The following is an 18,382-nucleotide window of genomic DNA, read 5'->3' as shown; positions in this document are numbered from 1 at the left end:
TATATATAATAATAATAATAATAATTATTATTATTATTATTACAGTTATGAGGTTAGTTCTGAATGCCAACCTAAGTTTAGAAAACTAATCTAGAGGCTGACTATACCAAAGCCTCACTGCAATAATACTTCTGAAATCTATTAATTATAAATAATGTTTATCACACCTGCACATGCTCAGACACATATATGTTAAATGTATTCATCTCACTTGCACATGCACAAAAACAGACTGACACACATATACACAGACAAACAGACACACATATACATAAAGTTGGCTTAATACCAGTAATTGTGAGAGAGATCTTGGAGTCCTAGTGGATATTCTCTTAAATATGAGCCAACAGTGTGCTGCAGCAGCCAAAAAAGCCAATGCAATCCTAGGCTGCATTAATAGAGGGATAGAATCAAGATCATGTGAATTATAATACTGCTTAGTAAGACTACACATGGAATACTGCATCCAGTTCTGGTTACCACAATGTAAAATAGATGTTGAGAAACTGGAAAGAGTGAAGAGAAGATAACAAAGATTTACAGGTGGCTGGAGGTTATAACATACAAAGAACGGTTACAGGGATTATGTATGTCTAGTCTAATGAAAAGAAGGGCGAGGGGAGTCATAATACCAGTAGCAGTGTCCCAATAAGATGAGAGGGTCAAATTGTTTTCCAAAGTACCACGAGGCAAGATTATAAACAATGGATGGAAACTAATCAGTGAGAGAAGCAACCTAAACTAAGCAGAAATTTCCTAACAGCAATCAATCAACCAGTTACGAGTGCTCCATCACTGGAGGCTTTCAAAAAATCTCCAGTGATGTCAGTCAGATAAATGACTGTCATTTCAGATAAATGGCAGTCATTTATCTGAAAAGGTATGGGGCTCCTGCTGAAACAGAGGGTTGGACTCTATTGTTCTATTCTGTGTTCCTCATACATATATCTACATAGCTAGATATGCATAGGCATAGAAAAATCACTATTCTAGTGTTCAGAAGATAATTAAAGTGCTACCATTCTGAATCATGGACTGCTGCTTTTTTCTCCATTTACATCATGCCTCCTATGATCTGTAACACGGAGGACAGAAAATACTGTGCAAAAGTGCAACACATATGAAATATTTTCTCTGTGTGGTAGCCTCTGTCAGCCTTTGCTCCATGCAAAAATGTAGAAAGGACAAAATCCATAGTACTGTATAATATTTCTGGCAAACTACATGAACCCTAATAGCTACTAATACTCTGGCAATTGTTATCTGTGAATGTTTTACAACTTTCAGGGGTGCTGCACTATAGGTCACCAGATATGATACCCTAATTGTTAGGTTGAGTTCTAGGGATTAACCTAGATCAGGGATATCGAACTCAAGGCCCAGGGACCAGATCTAGCCTGCAGGATGCTTAGATATAGCCCATGGGTCTGCCCAGGAAAGAGTAAAGGACTGGTCTACAGTGCCTCTGCCAGTGAAAACAGAGCTCATGAAGACCACATGTCGGCCTCCCAAGCTCCCTTTTCGCTAGCAGAGGATTGCAGGAGGCCGTCACAGCCAAAAACAGAGCTTGGGAGCCTGTTTTTTTCTGGCAGAGTGCTCAGGCTACCACAGGTGCCCTCTAACATGAGTGACATCATGCTGGCCACATCCTGGCCATACCAAAAAAAAAACCCCGCAAGTCAAACACAACCCTTATGCAGTCCACAATAAAATTGAGTTTGACACCCCTGACCTAAATTGTAGTATGCTGTTGATACCAAATTATATATCTCTGTCCCTGGCAAATTAAACAATGGCATCAATGTCTTATCTTGGTGCCTGGAGAATATGAGGGTCTGGATGAGGAATAAATGCTATGCCACCGAGAATCCCTTTTGAGATGGGCTGCCATGTACATTTGGTAAACATATCTCTATATATCTCTCTATCTCTATCTCTATCTCTATCTCTATCTCTATCTCTATCTCTACCTCTATCTCTATCTCTCTATCTCTATATCTATAGCTATAGCTATAGCTATAGCTATATATATTTGTTTTCTTAAGTTTTCACGGGTACTTACATGTATGGTACTCAGCTTTGTTTGGGTATTTTCCCACGTCATTGTAGTTGTGCTTTTAAAGTTGTAGCAACGTTTCGGCAGAATCTCATCTGCCATCATCAGGCTTCTGTATATATCTCTCTTAAACTAATATTATAACACAAATGTCTGTCCCATTCAAAGTCATTTTTCTTCTTAACATAGTGCTTAGGGGACTTCTGGTTTGAGTTTCTTTGGCGACAGACCGAAACTGTGATTGTGCACAGTTTCAATCCGTGCTCGGCACTGGAGCACCCCGAGCCGGCTGGTTTCGGGGCTAAGCCACCCCCTAGAGGTGGTGAAGATAGGGGAGACTGCCTGCAGGGTTGAGGATAGCCACAACTCTCCTACTCCCTTTCCTGAAGGCGGTTGTAGTGGTGGTCAGAAATGGCCACCTCAAAGAAGAACTCGACTGGAAAAGAATGTGCAGGAGGAAGATAAGAAGATAAAGTTTTGGTTGACTGGGTCAAACAACAAAAGCAACAACTAAGGTACCCTGGAATTTAAACTATAAAAAAAAAATAACACTGTTCCCAAAGAAGATTTTCAAGCAGCGAAGGAGAGAGAAAAGGGAAAAGATTTGGTTTTTTTCTTCTCTTCCTTTCCCTATACTGACAGCTAAGAGACTTAAGCAAGAAACTGAAAAAAAAATCCACTTTGTCATCAATAGGCATTTAAGCTGAAAATAAAATGTCAAGGGGATAATAAAGATTTCTGGATACTTAAAAGCTTTTGAAAGCAGGAAAAGAGAGAAAAAGAATAAAAGGGCAGGATCTGGAAGGGAGGAGACTGCCTAGAATTAAAAACAATTTACAGTAAAATCTCAACAAGACTTCTAAAAGATGCATTTTAACTGAAACATGGCAACAAAATACTAAAACCCCAGGAAGAGAAAGTGAAAAAAGAAGCAAGAAGAAACAGTTTGGGAGTATTTGGATTACTTGGTGATTTCTGGATTTTTGGTTACTGCATTTGAATGACTAAAATCAATCGGGTGGTTGTTTAAAAGTATTTAAAATGGCACCATTTTTAAAAGAACTGAAAATGGAACTTAAAAAGTACAAAGAAGATGTACAAGAAGGGAAAGGTTCTTTTGGCTTCATATTTCAATTCTTAGAAATTGAGATTTGGAACTATGAGAAACAACAAGAAATGCCTGCAGAACAAGAAGATTGGGACAAAGAAGAAGCCATCTTTAATGAACAAGTAATTTTATGTGGGGGGAAAAAAAGGAAAGGGGGGAACAAGAATGAAAAGTTTAAGATTTGGAAAAACAACCCCCAAAAAGAACAGTTTGAAAAATAAGTACAAAATTAGAAAGCAACAGAAGAAGGGAATACAAGGAAAGAGGAATGCAGAAAGGGGAAATTAATAAGACAGAGGTTTTGAGAGGAGGGGGTAAAAAGTTTAGGTGGGCTAAGAAGGAAAGGGAAAAGGGGGAAAAAAGTTTCAAAGATATAAGACAAGATGGAGATAAAGAAATTTTTTTCAGGGATAATGGGTAATATATGGTGTTTTTTTTTTTAAAAAAAGGGGGGGGATTCTGCAAAGTACACATGAGTATTGTAATAGTGGTATTTGTATTATAAGTAGATAACTAGAGCTTTTTAAGATCTAATAAAAGGCTAAAATATCAAGGTATAACTTTAAAAGGTTTAATAATGAATGATAATAAGTTTTAATAAAATACTAAAGGGAATGTCTAAAATATTAGTTTGAATATAGAGTTTAATGGATTGATGTGTTGATTGTTATGGATTTATTATTGTAGTATTGGTTTTTGAAATAGTAGAATGTACTAAGCAGAATCTGATTGGGATTTAGGGGTTATTTTAAATTTTAACTTAGGGGAATGATAGAAAGGCATCATACTCCGATTAGTGATTCCAGGAAACTATTCTTTTAAACTGGAAATGAGACAGATGTAAATGGAGAAATGGACAAAAGATATAAAAAAAAAGAAATTTTTTTTAAAAAAAGCAAGATTAAATATATAAAACAGAATTAAGATGAGGCAAAAGTGGAGAGGAGTTATATAATAGATATAGAATGGTAAATAAGATGGGTAATGGTATATAAGAAAAGCGTGAATACAACTGAGTCCATACAAAAGAGGTAATCTGGGGCTGTTACTTTCTAGAAGAAAGTTTTATGTTTTTTATGTCTGTGTTTTATGTGTGTGTGTTTAACTAAAAATTAAATAATAAAATCTCGGAAGAAGACTAGATGAGAATAATTATAAACAAGTCAGAGGGAAATATAAAGTTGATGACTGGATAGCAGATAAATCAGAAAGGAAATATGATTGAATAATGATTAAAGAGAAACAATGTGGAATTTGGTAAAGGGAATTTACGTGTTTATATGGAAATGGGATAAATTATAAGTATGTGATATAAAGCAATATGTTACCTGCCTTGTAAGGATCTACAATGGAAAGAGGTTTTATGTTTTAATGTTTAATGATGTTTTGTTTTGTTTGTTTGTTTGTAAAATCAATAAAACTTGTTTAAAAAAAAGAAGAAGAAGGGAATACAGAAGAGAGAATTAGAAGTAGAGAGACAAGGGGGTAAAAAAGGGAGGGAGAAAAAGAGAGGGAAGAAGGAAAGGGAAAGAATTTATAAAGGACAGAAACAAGATATAGAGAAACAGGGTCTATTTAGAGATAATGGGTGAAAATTTAATTGAAAAATGGATTCTGCAAAGGTACATAAGGTAGTATTGTTATATTATAAATAGAAATAATTTCAGAGAATATGAAACAATGTATGATTAAAATGACGAATAAAATAGTTACTGTAATTTAGTGGAATGTTTATTAATAAATAAATGTAATAAAATGAATATTTAATGATTTATAATGATGTTAAGACTTTAATGAATATTAATGATAGAACTGAATTGGAATGGAATGAGTGTTTTAATTACATATATTTATAATCCTTTTTTAAAGAATATAGTGTGTATTTTAAGAATGTATCAAGCAGAATTTGATTGGAAGTTATGTATTATATTGAATGTTATAACCTTAAGGTATACATTGAAGTTTAAATAAGAGTTGAATGGATAAAATTAAAAGATATAAAGGTGTCATACTCCAATTAGTAACTACAGGAGAAAATTTGTTTAATGAGAAAAGATAATATGAAATTGAAACAGGACAGACAAAAGTATAAATATAATGATTTGAACTGAGATGAGATAATCAAAATAAAGTTGAGAAAATTAAAAGAGGGGAAAAACTATATAGAAAATGCAAAACAGTATGAAGATATGGAATAGAACACAAAAATGAGCATGAAATTGAGTTTGTGTCTGTATGAAGAAGTGCAACCAGGGACCATGCTATTTTTAGAAAAGATGTTTTACTTGTATTATGTTTTTGTGTGTGTGTGTGTGAAAACCCAAATAAAACTTAAAAAAAACCATAGTGCTTAGTTCCAAAAATGCTTGTCAGAAGATTAATCTCATCCACTCAACAGTATGGAGGAATCATCAAAGTAATCCTTGACTTATAATCATTCATTTAGTGAACATTCAAAGTTCAAACAGCACTGGAAAAAAGTGACTTGGGACCGTTTTTCCCAGTTACGACCTTTGCAGCATCCCCATGGTCATGTGATCAGAGTTCAGGCACTTGGCAATTGGTTCATATTTATGACCTTTGCTTTGTCCCAAGGTAATGTGATCTCCTTTTGCATCCTTCTGACAAACCAAGTCCATGGGGAAGCCAGATTCACCTAGTAGCCAGGTTACTGGCTAAATGTTAGGCTCAGTTGCAGCCATAAGTCGAGGACTACCTGAACTTCAATACTTTGGTGTTGACTCATTCATAAAATAGCCAGTTTTTGTTGTTGTTTTAATAAAAAGTGGGCAAATGGAATCGATCACAAAGAATTGAAGATTTGAGGAGGAGGAGGAAGAAGATCGTGTACATCTCTTACTGTTGCAGTCTAGTGAAGGAAAGAGTTTCCTATATCATCATGGTTGTAAGCCTAGAGAGGAATTATGGTAGGCATGGAAGAATGTCTTCTAATGAATTCTTTGAATATCAGAAGTGCTTAAAGAGCTGTGGTACTCTTAGTCAAAGAATGCAAGACAGACAGACCCTGATGCTCAAAGTATGAAGGAAGGAAGGAAGGAAGGAAGGAAGGAAGGAAGGAAGGAAGGAAGGAAGGTAGGTAGGAAGGAAGGAAGGAAGGAAGGAAGGAAGAAAGAAAGAAAGAAAGAAAGAAAGAAAGAAAGAAAGAAAGAAAGAAAGAAAGAAAGAAAGAAAGAAAACACAAGTTATGTAACTTACACAAACAGAGATTTAGCATTGCCAAATCACAAATGTTATGAAAAGTGTACTCACCCACACTTCTAATTAAATTGTAGGTGACTCCTGCCCCCACTGAAGAATTTGAATTATCTTGATGGCCAAATGAGATGAGATGTTGGCAGACATCAATCCTATTATATATCAAGTGGGGTAGGCTACTTAGCAAAGAGAGAGAGAGAGAGAGAGAGAGAGAGAGAGAGAGCATGTTCTTGTTGGTCTGTGTTGCATTTTTCTTCCCAGCCACAGATATTTTTTGTGATGCAAGCTGTGGTAGGAAGGCAGAGATTTAAGGAAGCTTCCATAGATGATGGTTGAGAACTTTGCAAGCTGTAAACCTAACAGATCTGCTGAGGTTTGGAAGGGCTAAACTATAGGCAAGCTATTCATTTAAAAATACCCCAAAATTAATTGATTTAATATAGAATTTCATAATTTGCATTTTCTCCCCTCCAGTATAATAGTTTAATATGACTTTTGCAATATGTACAAAAAATTAGAAAGAAAATATTTTTTTACTACTATAAATTCTGACTACATGCAAAATCTTTATAATTTAACTTTAATGTTACAAGCATTTTTACATACAGTATAAGTGCAAATGTTTGTGGAAGACATAGGTTGGACATGAGCAATAGCAATAGCACTTAGACTTATATAACACTTCATAGTGCTTTACAGCCCTCTCTATGCAGTTTACAGAGTCAGCATATTGCCCCCAACAATCTGGGTCCTCATTTTACCAACCTCGGAAGGATGGAAGGCTGAATCAATCTTGAGACTAGTGAGATTTGAACTGCTCAAATTGCAGGTAACAGGCATGCAGCAGAAGTAGCCTGCAGTACTGCATTCTAACCACTGTGCTACCAAAGTCAAGTCAAAGCTGAATTTCTTTCCCTAGCATGAAAGCAGTTTTTTTTAACTTCTCTTTGTGTTGGGACAAGATATTTTAAGGTCTTCAGCTGATGATGAAGCCTTAATTCTTTAACAGAGTAGTATTAAAACAGAGCACAGTTTTTGCTTTTAAACTGTATATGCACTACAAAAAGAACAGCTCATTAAAGGACTATTCAGAAACTATCTCTCTCTTTTAAAAAAATATATTAATCCCTGAGATGACAAAAATGGGTGTAGAGATGTTTAAATCACTGTCCTAAAATGCAAAAAAAATTGCATTTTCTGATGCAGGATACAGAGCTAATCCTAAAATATTCATCCTCCCCCCTGCATAATTTCTCTTAATATGTACTTTTTAAATGCAACTTCCTTTTTTAATGCTTTATTTAAAGACACTTTAACCTTGGCATCCTTTATTTAAAAGCACACTTGCCAAAATATATTTACCGAAAAATACAGAGACTTAGAATTCAAAAGGATGCTGCCAATGCAGTGGAAATTTATACAGAAAAGTAATAATCATAATCTGCCTCTACTTCCATATTCTCAGTGAATCTAAGATGAATTAAATAAAATTATGGAGATGGGAGGGAGCAGACTTCTTTTGAGTAAGTTATATTCTACAATGCTGGCTTCTATGCATATTTCCCAGAAATACTGATTTTTATCAATGCTTAAATTCATGCATGTGTGACATACAGGAGAGCCTGTTTGGTCTAGTTCAGGAATGGGCAATTAAATTTCATAACAGACCACATGAGAAACTGGGACTGTTATGGAGGCTGTCGTTGCCCCTCCATCACCAATCTGTCCCCTGCCACCACCACCCATCAATCACTATTCCTGCTGCCATTTCCCAGACAGGAACAGCCCAAAGTTTGGATGTAGCCCATAAACCCTAAAATACCCAGGTCTCATTTAGTGGCCAGAAACCAGCAGATTGTGAATTCTGCTCCCACTCAGGATGAAATTTGGCTGGGTCAGATGGAATCACCAGGAGATGGAACATTCTAGTCCTGTCCCCAACCTATTGGAAATGTAAACAATCACCTGGTTCATTAAGGTGACCAACCATCCTCCTTTAGCGAGGACAGTCCTCCTTTTGTAAGTTCTGTCCTCCCTCACAAAGTGTCCTCCTACATGTCCTCCTTTTTGATATTTGAAGACTAATCTGTAAATTTCTGTATTTGATCGATGCCGAGCCAATCTGTTGTGTGTGATGTGACGTATTTCTATTTGACACGACGATTTGTCAAGGCTCGGTACAGTGTGGCGAGATGTGATTATGAGACGCATGCGCTCCACCCAGGAGAATTGTTTTGAGAGAGTGCGCGTGCGCAAGTGGCTTTGTTTTTTTTCTTCAATTTATTTGTGTCCTCCTTCTCATTGTAAAAAAGTTGGTCACCTTAGGTTTATATCACCACATGTGGCAAAGGCAAGGAAATTTTGGACTCAAATACATACATGGCTAGAAAAAAACAACGAAACAACGTATAGGTTTCAAACCAGAATTGTTTTTATTAGATATCACATCAGAGGGTTATGACAAAGGGACAATGTGTTTAATACATGTTTTGACTGCAGCAAGAATTGTATACGCACAGCGGTGGAAGAATGAAAACACTCCATTAGAGTATGAAATGATAAGGAAGATACTAAACTGTGTGGAAATGGACAGGCTAACACTAAAAATAAAAGATAAAGGAGATACACAGAATACTCTTTAACATGGAATAGGTTTTATCAATGGTTAGAAACATGAGGTAGAAGTTGGAAGACAAAAGAATCAGGTGAGGGGGACTTGGAAAGAGATGCTGCTTGTATAATTGACAGAGAAATGTAAGTATTAGAATGAAAGAGCAGTTGACATTATATGATGATCATAAATTTTTGTATAAAAATTTGTATATATTAATTTGCATATATGTTATTTTGTTTTTACTTCTGTTTTATGGCAATTGGAATGCCATGGCCAATTACACTGTATTCAGTATATTTATATGTAAACAATAAAAATATATATTTAAAAAAAGAAAGTTCTAGTCCTGCTTTAGGTATGAAAGGTGACAGGGTGACCCTGGGCTAGTCAGTCTCTATTAAATCAACTCATCTGACAGGGTTGTTGTGAGGTGAAAATAGCAGCAGGAAGGAGTATTGGGTATGCTGCTACCTTGAGTTGTTTATAAAGCATGATAAAGTTGATATAAATAAATTAAAATAAATATTACATTCATTGCTGCTATTTGTTCCATGACTTTGGCAGATCATGGCCTTCAAAACCCTAACCCTAACCTCAAAGGTTAAAAAAAAAGACAGATTAGTTAGGACATCAAATAGGAATGAACTAGATCTCTGCAACTATTTTGAAATTTGACCGATGTTCCAGAAACTAACAATTGCAAGTCTCAGCTAAAATTAATTCTTGACCAACTGACCTTACAAACAGCAGTCTGAGGTTGGTGGAGGATAAAATCCTTGAGTAGATGGATTTTTTTTAACATAAAGAAAAATAACTGTGATCCAAGGGGGGAAAAAGTGCAAGAAGATTTGGCTGCTATGCTCTGCAATTCATTGTGTAGTTTCAGAACAGGGGGTAATCTTGCTGAGGCAGGAGAAAAACCTCAGCAACCACCTTGCTATTCCTGGATTCTGCCCACAAGCTCTTGAAAAGCTAAACAAACATACTGCCTTCCTTTGAGGAAGCCACTGCCCAAGAATATGCTAGAGTTTGGTTCTTCCTGCTGAAAAATTTGAAATAAATATGATTCAACTGAATATCTGCTCTTTTTTTTCTCCTTGGCAACTGGGGGCCATGTAATTAAGCCTCATTATCAGACTTGAAATAAGTTTCATTGGAATATAAGTAGCGGTTGACTTACAATAATTCATTTAGCAGCCATTTGATGTTACAATAGCACTGCCTAGAATAGAATAGAATAGAATAGAATAGAATAGAATAGAATAGAATAGAATAGAATAGAATAGAATAGAATGGAATGGAATGGAATGGAATGGAATGGAATGGAATGGCATGGGATGGGATGGGATGGGATGGGATGGGATAACAGAACAGAACAGAACAGAACAGAATGGAATAACAGAGTTGGAAGGGATGTTGGCAGTCTCTTAGTCCAACCTCTGCTCAGACAGAAAACCCTATATCATCTCAGACAAATACTTGTTCAATCTCTTCTTTAAAAATGTGTTAGAGCGTACACAACTTCTGGAGTCAAGTTGTTTTATTGATTAATTGTTCTAACTTAATGAGTAATGATCACATGATTCACTTAACAACTAAGTATTGAACAAACTGTGTCAAAAAAAAGTCATAATTCACTTAAAAACTTCCTTGCTAGCAATGGAAATTTTGGTTCCAATTGTGATTGTAAGTCAATGACTACCTGTGTTGGTGAAGTACTCTTTCTCCTATTGCACAGAAGTCATCCTATTTTGACATGTAGCACAATTATTCTTTCACAAAGTGCTTCAGCACATTTATTAAGACAAGCAAATCAGCTCTTTGTTAAAGAAATCTTTCATGTTCCATCAGGAAATCAAACTAGTCCTGAATAAAGCAATGCATGGATATTTATTGTGACATCTAACGCTGGCAAAATGCTAGTTGAATTTACCAGTTCTGCAGATATGTAATGTCTCTTGATCCACATAAGCGCCCTGAAACCTCAAGGCTGAAACCTCAACCATTGCAACCATGTGCTCCAATTGACAAAAGCAACCTCAGGGCAAAATAGCTGATAAAAAGATGCTCAGAGGCCTGTATCTATGACTATAGGGAACGAGGGGGGATACTAATGAATCCTTAGCCCCAGAACGTTTGGGGTTTTTTTGTTTCATTTTCTTTCCCACATTACAGTAACTGTCTGATAATTTCCTCTTGGAGGTCAACAAACATTAGCAATGACTGAATGCTGTGAATCTGAATTTTAATGAGGCAGGTATGTGTGTGTTGGGAATAGAGAGAAAGAGAAGAGTAGACAGCTTGCTTTGCTCTCCCTGAACTACATTATTAAAAGAACTGGGCAAGCCATATTCTTCACCCCAAAACCAGACACATATTTCTGGTTGTCTCCTGAAGCACAAATTGTTTTACCAAATTGTGTTACTATTCAAGTTCTCATCTGTGTGTCTTTATACTGAAATAATTAGAATCCTTTTTAATGAAATTAGCATAAAACCAGGGGTGGGATTCTATCAGTTTGCACCTATTTGCTAGAACCAGTTATTAACATTCTAAGCAGTTCAGAGAACTGGTTGTTAAAAGAAATTACTGGCCTAATCCTGTAAGGAAGGCAGGAAGGAAACATTCTGGTGTTGCTTACAGAAACTGCCTCTCTGTTAACCCTTATTACATACTTGGCAGGACTAGACTTCCTGTCTCAGGAACTTCTCTGGAGTTTTTTCCCCCTCCTTTGCTGGTACTTTGCTTGTGTGGAGTAACCATTCAAAGTTACAATAGCACTGGAAAAAGTGACTTATGACCATTTTTCACACTTATGTGCAGCATCCCCACAGTCATGAGAGGCCAGGACAGGAGATGCGTGCCTTGATGTGAGTGATATTGAGTTGGCCACACCCAGCCAATAACATAACCACCAAGGCATGTCCACCCAGTCACATGACCACCAAGCTACTCCCACCACCTAAGCCATGCCCACAGAACCAGTTGTTTAAAAAATTGAATCCCACCCCTGCATAAAACCAATGTTATTTAGATACAAGACAGCAGTATGAAACAGCCTGACACTGCTACTGATTTCCAAAGTAAAAACAAGGTGAATGGTAATCATCATATGGAGATCCTGGAGAACCAATTCCAATCAACATATAGGATTCCCCTTATTCTGTCTCTCATTCACTGAGCAGTAAGTTAAAGCCTTCGTGTTTGATAAGACATCAGGAACTAGAAGTGACTTTCCCTTAATTTCTTCAGTTGTTTTCTTTCTTTGTTGATTGCACAGTCAGCCAAAAATTTAGACTGGAGTCTTTCCCAAATACCTGGGATAGGCAGAAGTTGTTGTTTAATGGGGTAAAGAAAGTGTCACTTGATGTAAGCTGTCCCAAATAAAGCTGCCTTTTGCAATTGACTGGTGGTGATTTTGTCAATGCCGATGATGCTCTGATGTTTTGGGACTGCACCTATTTCTATTGCTAGTATCTTAGCTTTCTTTTGCCAGAGTTGTTCTACTTCTATTTCCAGATCTTTATGCTTTGTGATGTTCTGCTCCCTCCAGGTATTTTCCACGTCCATAACCCAGAACTTGTTTGCCTTTTTTTTTTTGACAATTGTTAAGTCTGGGCATTATGTAGCAGGTGCTTGTCTACTTGAATTCTAAAATAGACACATGGTATTTTTCATTATCCTGATTGTACACACAAAAATGTGAAATCACAACCACCAGTTCTTTAGCCGGTTTGGCCTTTATACAGTAAGGTTCTTCCCAAGAACCTAGGATATTGTAATATATCTGTGTAATATATGTACAGATCCAAACAGCATGGTCTTTTGTAATTGATAGCCTGAAATTTTGCCAATGCACATATTTAATACGTTTTATCCAAGATTTATTTTAGGTATCACCCCCAGCATGCTGATAACCACTGAAACTACTATGGCCTATTATCCACATGGGTAACCCCCAAAAAAAAAAGCTTCATCTTATGAAAACAAGATAGAAATGCTAAACATGAGAAGAAGAATGGAAATTAATGCTTTCTTTAGATGTCATTTCTCAGATTGAACAGTGCACATTGGAACAATGCTAAATCACCATCCTGGTACTTAGGAAGCAAATATTAATAATAACAGCAGCAGAAGCAGCATCAACACACACTAATTATACATCAAGATCTACTATTTACCAAATTCTTTAGATAGAAGCATCCCTATTTCTTTTTATTCTTAAAAACAGTTAAGTGGGATCAAGGAGAATACATTATACATATAAAAAAAATCTATAAAGTAGCAAATAGCAAGAGACCCCAATTATCAAAATTAGACCTTATGCATTTACAGGTAAAGGAACACAATTTCCAAACTGAAAACAAGAAATAATATATAGGAAGTAAATCACATAAATTCAGAATAAATACTCTTAAAAGACATAGGTTTCCTGTACATATCACAAGCATCTAGCTCTGTAATCCCTGAAAGGACCTTTCTACCACGTATCTGTGTGTGACAGGGACAAATTAGTACCCATTCTCCCCTCTTCGGGCAAACCAGGAATTTCCCACTGGTAAACTGCTAACTCCAACTATCAGTGAAAATAGGATACCATCTCCTTCTCTGATTTGTGCTGGGGATGTGCTTTTCCTACTAAGAGACAGTCCTTCACATTATCAGATCAGTAGTTAAATATCTATGAAGTCTAATGCTATTATTTGGCTTTCAGCTTCTTCTGATCTTTGCAGATCAGATGCCTGGTTCATCAAAATTGTTTGAGGTTAATTAAATGCTTATAAGTTCCTGCTTGTTCCATCAGTGATCATTTTAACTATTTTGTCTTCTGCTACCCTATTTTACATGTGTCCTCAATTTTTCCAAGCCTAAGGGTCTTCTCTAAAAACTCTTTATTTCAGCATTATGTGTCTGGAGTATTTAAGCCTTAGCTTCATTATTAGTCTTTCCAGAGATTTACTGATTTACTTCATCTGAGAATAGAATGGAATGGAATGAAATGAAGTGAAGGGAAATAGAACAGAACAGAATAGAATTTTTTATTGACCAAATGTGATTGGACTTGTGGACACACAAGAATTTGTCTCTGGTACATAAGCTCTCAGTGTACATACAAGCAACAACTGATAAATCATTTATTCATAAAATACAATCATCACTTCTAGTTGTCCATAGAATTTTCAACAATTTCTCAACACAGCAATTCAAAGATCTTGTATAATTATTAAGACTGATAAATTGTCACACCCAAAACAAAGAATGACATGTGGTGATTCTTCCAAGTTTTATTCTTTACTGTTTCACACTTATAGATAAAATCTTGTCAAACGGAGGCTCTACTATCTGCATCTATAACAGGGGTGTCAAACTCAAGGCCTGTGGGTTGGATTCCACCCATGGAGTGCTCAGGCCCGCAGGCCCCCCATGGAAACAGCAAAGGACCAGCCTACGGTGCCTCAGCCAGAAAAAAATAGAACTCAGGAGGGCTGTACATGTCCCCCCCACCCCTACAAGCACTGTTTTTGCTCGCAGGGGGGTACAAGAGGCAGTCACAGCTGAAAATGAAGCTTGGGAGTCTGTTTTCACTGGCAGAGCACCCGGCACAAGTGATGTCAAGCTGGCCACACCAACCCTAGCCATGCCCACCCAGGCTCCTCGTAGTCAACCCTAATGTGGCCTTCAATGGAATCAAGTTTGACGCTTGATTTACAATATACTCTGCAAACTATTAGGGAGGTGCTGTCTTTAACCTCTTTCTTTCACATGTAATATCAGAGCTCAGTTGCTTCTAGAATGCATTCCCTCCCTCCTGGGATCCACTCCTCACTACACTCCATCACAACAATATGGGGATTCAAGCCAAGGAGAGTTTCTCTAGATCAAAGCCAACGAACACACTGGAAAGCTTTTATAAAGAGGCTATCTCCATAATCATCCAGTACAAATTATGCATTATTTGTATGTTGACATCATGGTCCTTGTGATGTTATTTAAAGTCCCATGAACATCATTGGGTGATTCATATAGCACTGGATTTATTGCTATTGTTGAACAATGATATGTATTGATGAAATTGTAAATCTTTTTGCATTATTTTTTTTCTGAGTGGGAGAGCAATATATTATTTCTGGACTCCAAATTGTATATGATTCCAAGCTAATACCTGAATTTCAAAACCTGAAGCAAAACCCATATTATTTCAGACCAAACAATACAGAAATTGCAAATATGAGCACCATGCCTAATGCCAAATTAAAGACCTCCCATTCCCTCACTGTATAGTTAATGCTGCATTATTTAATGTAACTTACATACTCACTCTTATATCTCAAAAATGCAAATGAATAACAACAATGTTGATCTGTATGAAAATATTCCATTTTTATTTATTTCATTGCCAGCCTTCATTAATTTCAGTTTAAAATTGCTAATATGCTTAAAGAAAAAGAAATCTTCTCTAGCTCATCTAACTTATACAAAGGGTTTTATGTAAAGTGAAATTGTATAATATAAGAATCTTATAAAACTCCTGTCAAATATATAGCTTAATCATAGAATTATATTTGAGGATTAAATATTTGCCATTTGGAAACTCTGGGGAAAGCTGAATTACATTTTTCCCTCATTTAACTAAGCATTGTATTAATTAATGCACTTCAAAGTGATTAAAAGCATTTTTTTAAATAATGAGCAATACTAAGACTGACAAATTAATTGATTGATTGGTGCATGAGCACAGTCCTAAATGGATTAAAATTTGCATATTAACATAGATTCAATCTTTTGTCTATAATGAGCCACTTGTTATATTTTATCATCCTTTGAGTAGACTCAATGTAAGATAAAACAGTGGATTCAATAGACTGGTGCTATATAGGAGAGAAAACAGAAAAATAAGCTATTTTTTATTAGTAGTAATAGTGATAGTAATAGTAGTAAAAGGTTAGTGCTCTTGTGGAACTCAGTTCCACAACTGAAAATGTTCTGAAGGTATCTTTATATGTTCAGATTACATCTAATTGTATTAATTAGATAATTGTGGGTAGATTTGCATTTTTGTAATCTGCCAGACATCTAAAGCTGTCTTGGGCCTGGTGATTAGAACAGTGGGAATGTCAGTCTTATTACCTTTCAAGGAAACAGGTAAGGAAAAGTTTATCTAAGCCACATGGAGCTTGAAATGCAGATAAATACTGAGGACTCTTTATTCCAGCTCAGGAGTGCAATTTAAAAAGCATTTTAAAATTCTTCTTGCTAACAAGGGTATTTTTCTACACTTATTACGCAGAATTCTGCAAAATAAGCAAAGGGATTGTGAAACAAATTGATTCAGAGTTCTCACTAGAGGCACAAATGGCCAGACTCAACTGTCCTACTTGAGAAATACATTATGCAAACAGTTAGCTCTAATGCCGGAAACAGGGGTGGGATTCTACCTGATCAGACCGGTTGTATAGAACTGGTTGTTACTAGTCCGCGCGGTTCAGAGAACTGGCAAATAGTGCCACTGGCTGGCCACTTCCCTCCCCACCCTGCCCACTCTCTCCTTACCTGGCATGTGTGCCATCCAACTTGCGTGCCTTATGCCTTCACATAATTTTTAATAATTTGCTATTTTTCTTTTTTTTTTCCTGGCCATCAGCTGTTCCGACTATCAGCTGTGCTGGGAGATTTAGATTAGCAACAAAGCAGGAAATCATTGGATTTCTCTTTCCAGCTAATCTAAAAGCAGAGCTGAAACTTCCTTAGGAGTGAAGCTTCTATTTTTCAGTGCAGACTCAGGTAGCAGATTACAGAAAGATAGATTTCTGAGTGAATCTGTGATTCTGTGAGGAACTCAATCTGCCTGCCTGCTTTGCCTGATTTTGGGTAAAAGTTGCTCTTTTTTATAAAAAGATAAATATTTACATAAATATTTACAATATTTATATACAAGCCATGCCCAGCCAGTCACGTGGCCACCAAGCCACACCCACAAATTAGGCCACATCCACAGAATCAGTTGTTAAGAAATTTGAATCCCACCCCTGGCTGGAAAGGCAGAAGGAAAGAGAAGAAGAAGAACACAAACAGCAACATTTTGGGACTTATTGGCAGATGCATGCACCACTGGAGGTGGACTTGGAGGACTTGAAGGAGATTAGGAACAGATCACTGTGGAGAAAATGTAGCATGCAGTCATTAAGAGTTGACAATGGCTTGATGGCACTAATAAATCGATCAACAATGATTTTTAGTGCATAGTTTTGCATGTTGGAGACAGAGAAATTTTGGGCAGATTTTAATACACTGCTGCTGAATTTATTGCCTTATCTGAAGGTCTGGATATTGTGTTTTAATTTTTTTCACAGGGTTTCTGCTTTTGGATAAAGGCTTTTGAGATAGTCCTGATAAGAAGCAAAAAACATAAATATTAAAGGTAAAAAGTAGAAATTTTCCCGTCCAGTCATATCTAACTCAAGGAAGTGGTACTTATCTCTGTTTTCTAGCTTCTGGTTTTCTAGCATTGTCTGAAAACCCTTCTGTGGTCATGAGGCCAGCATGGCTATATGCCAAGGTGGACAGAACACTCTTACCTTCCCACCAGAGCAGTATCTATTTATCTATTTGCATTTGCCTACTTGTGAACTACTAGGTTTGCAGGAACTGGGGTAAGTAACAGGAGTTCATCCCATCATGTGATGCTCAGGTCTCGAACCCAGGCTGTCAGCATTTCAGCTGACAAGCTTAGCATTTTTAACCACTGAGGCATCATGCTCCCCTATGATTGTAGTAACAGCCTTGCAGGTATCAAAGCACCTCTCCCCTCATTTACTTTTACTTTCCTAAAATGTAAGGATGTCCCTTCTGAAATATTTTCTCCAGCCCTATGCTTTTTCCATTGTCTATGCCAGGAGTGTCAAACTCAATTTCATTGAGGGCCACATCAGGGTTGTGTTTGACCTTGAGGGGGGGCAGGACAGGTGTGTCCATAACATCACTCGGTGTTGAGGCACCTGTGGTGGCCATGTTCTAAGGCAGAACTTCCCTCAGACCCTCCTTCAATCTTCATTATAAACTTCTCCTTCCTTCCTTCCTTCCTTCCTTCCTTCCTTCCTTCCTTCCTTCCTTCCTTCCTTCCTTCCTTCCTTCCTTCCTTCCTTCCTTCCTTTCTTCTCCTTTCCTGTCCCTTCTTTTTGCTCAAATGCAAAAGGAGAAACTTTTCTCCTTTTGTTTTGTTTTTAGTTTGTTTTACTAGCCCTCTGCCAGCAATGGAGTTCAGGGGATGCTGTGCACAGTTCTCCCACCCTGGGCCCCATTTTCGGCTGTGATGGTTTCCTGTAGCCCTCTGCCAGTGAAAACCAAGCTTGGGAGGGCTGCAGGCTTCTGCTTTTGTTGGCATAGACAC

This window comes from Pseudonaja textilis, chromosome Z (assembly GCF_049901715.1).
Source record: "Pseudonaja textilis isolate UNSWEBS1 chromosome Z, rPseTex1.2, whole genome shotgun sequence".
NCBI classification, from domain to species: domain Eukaryota; kingdom Metazoa; phylum Chordata; class Lepidosauria; order Squamata; family Elapidae; genus Pseudonaja; species Pseudonaja textilis.
Note: the sequence above shows the minus strand (reverse complement) of the source record.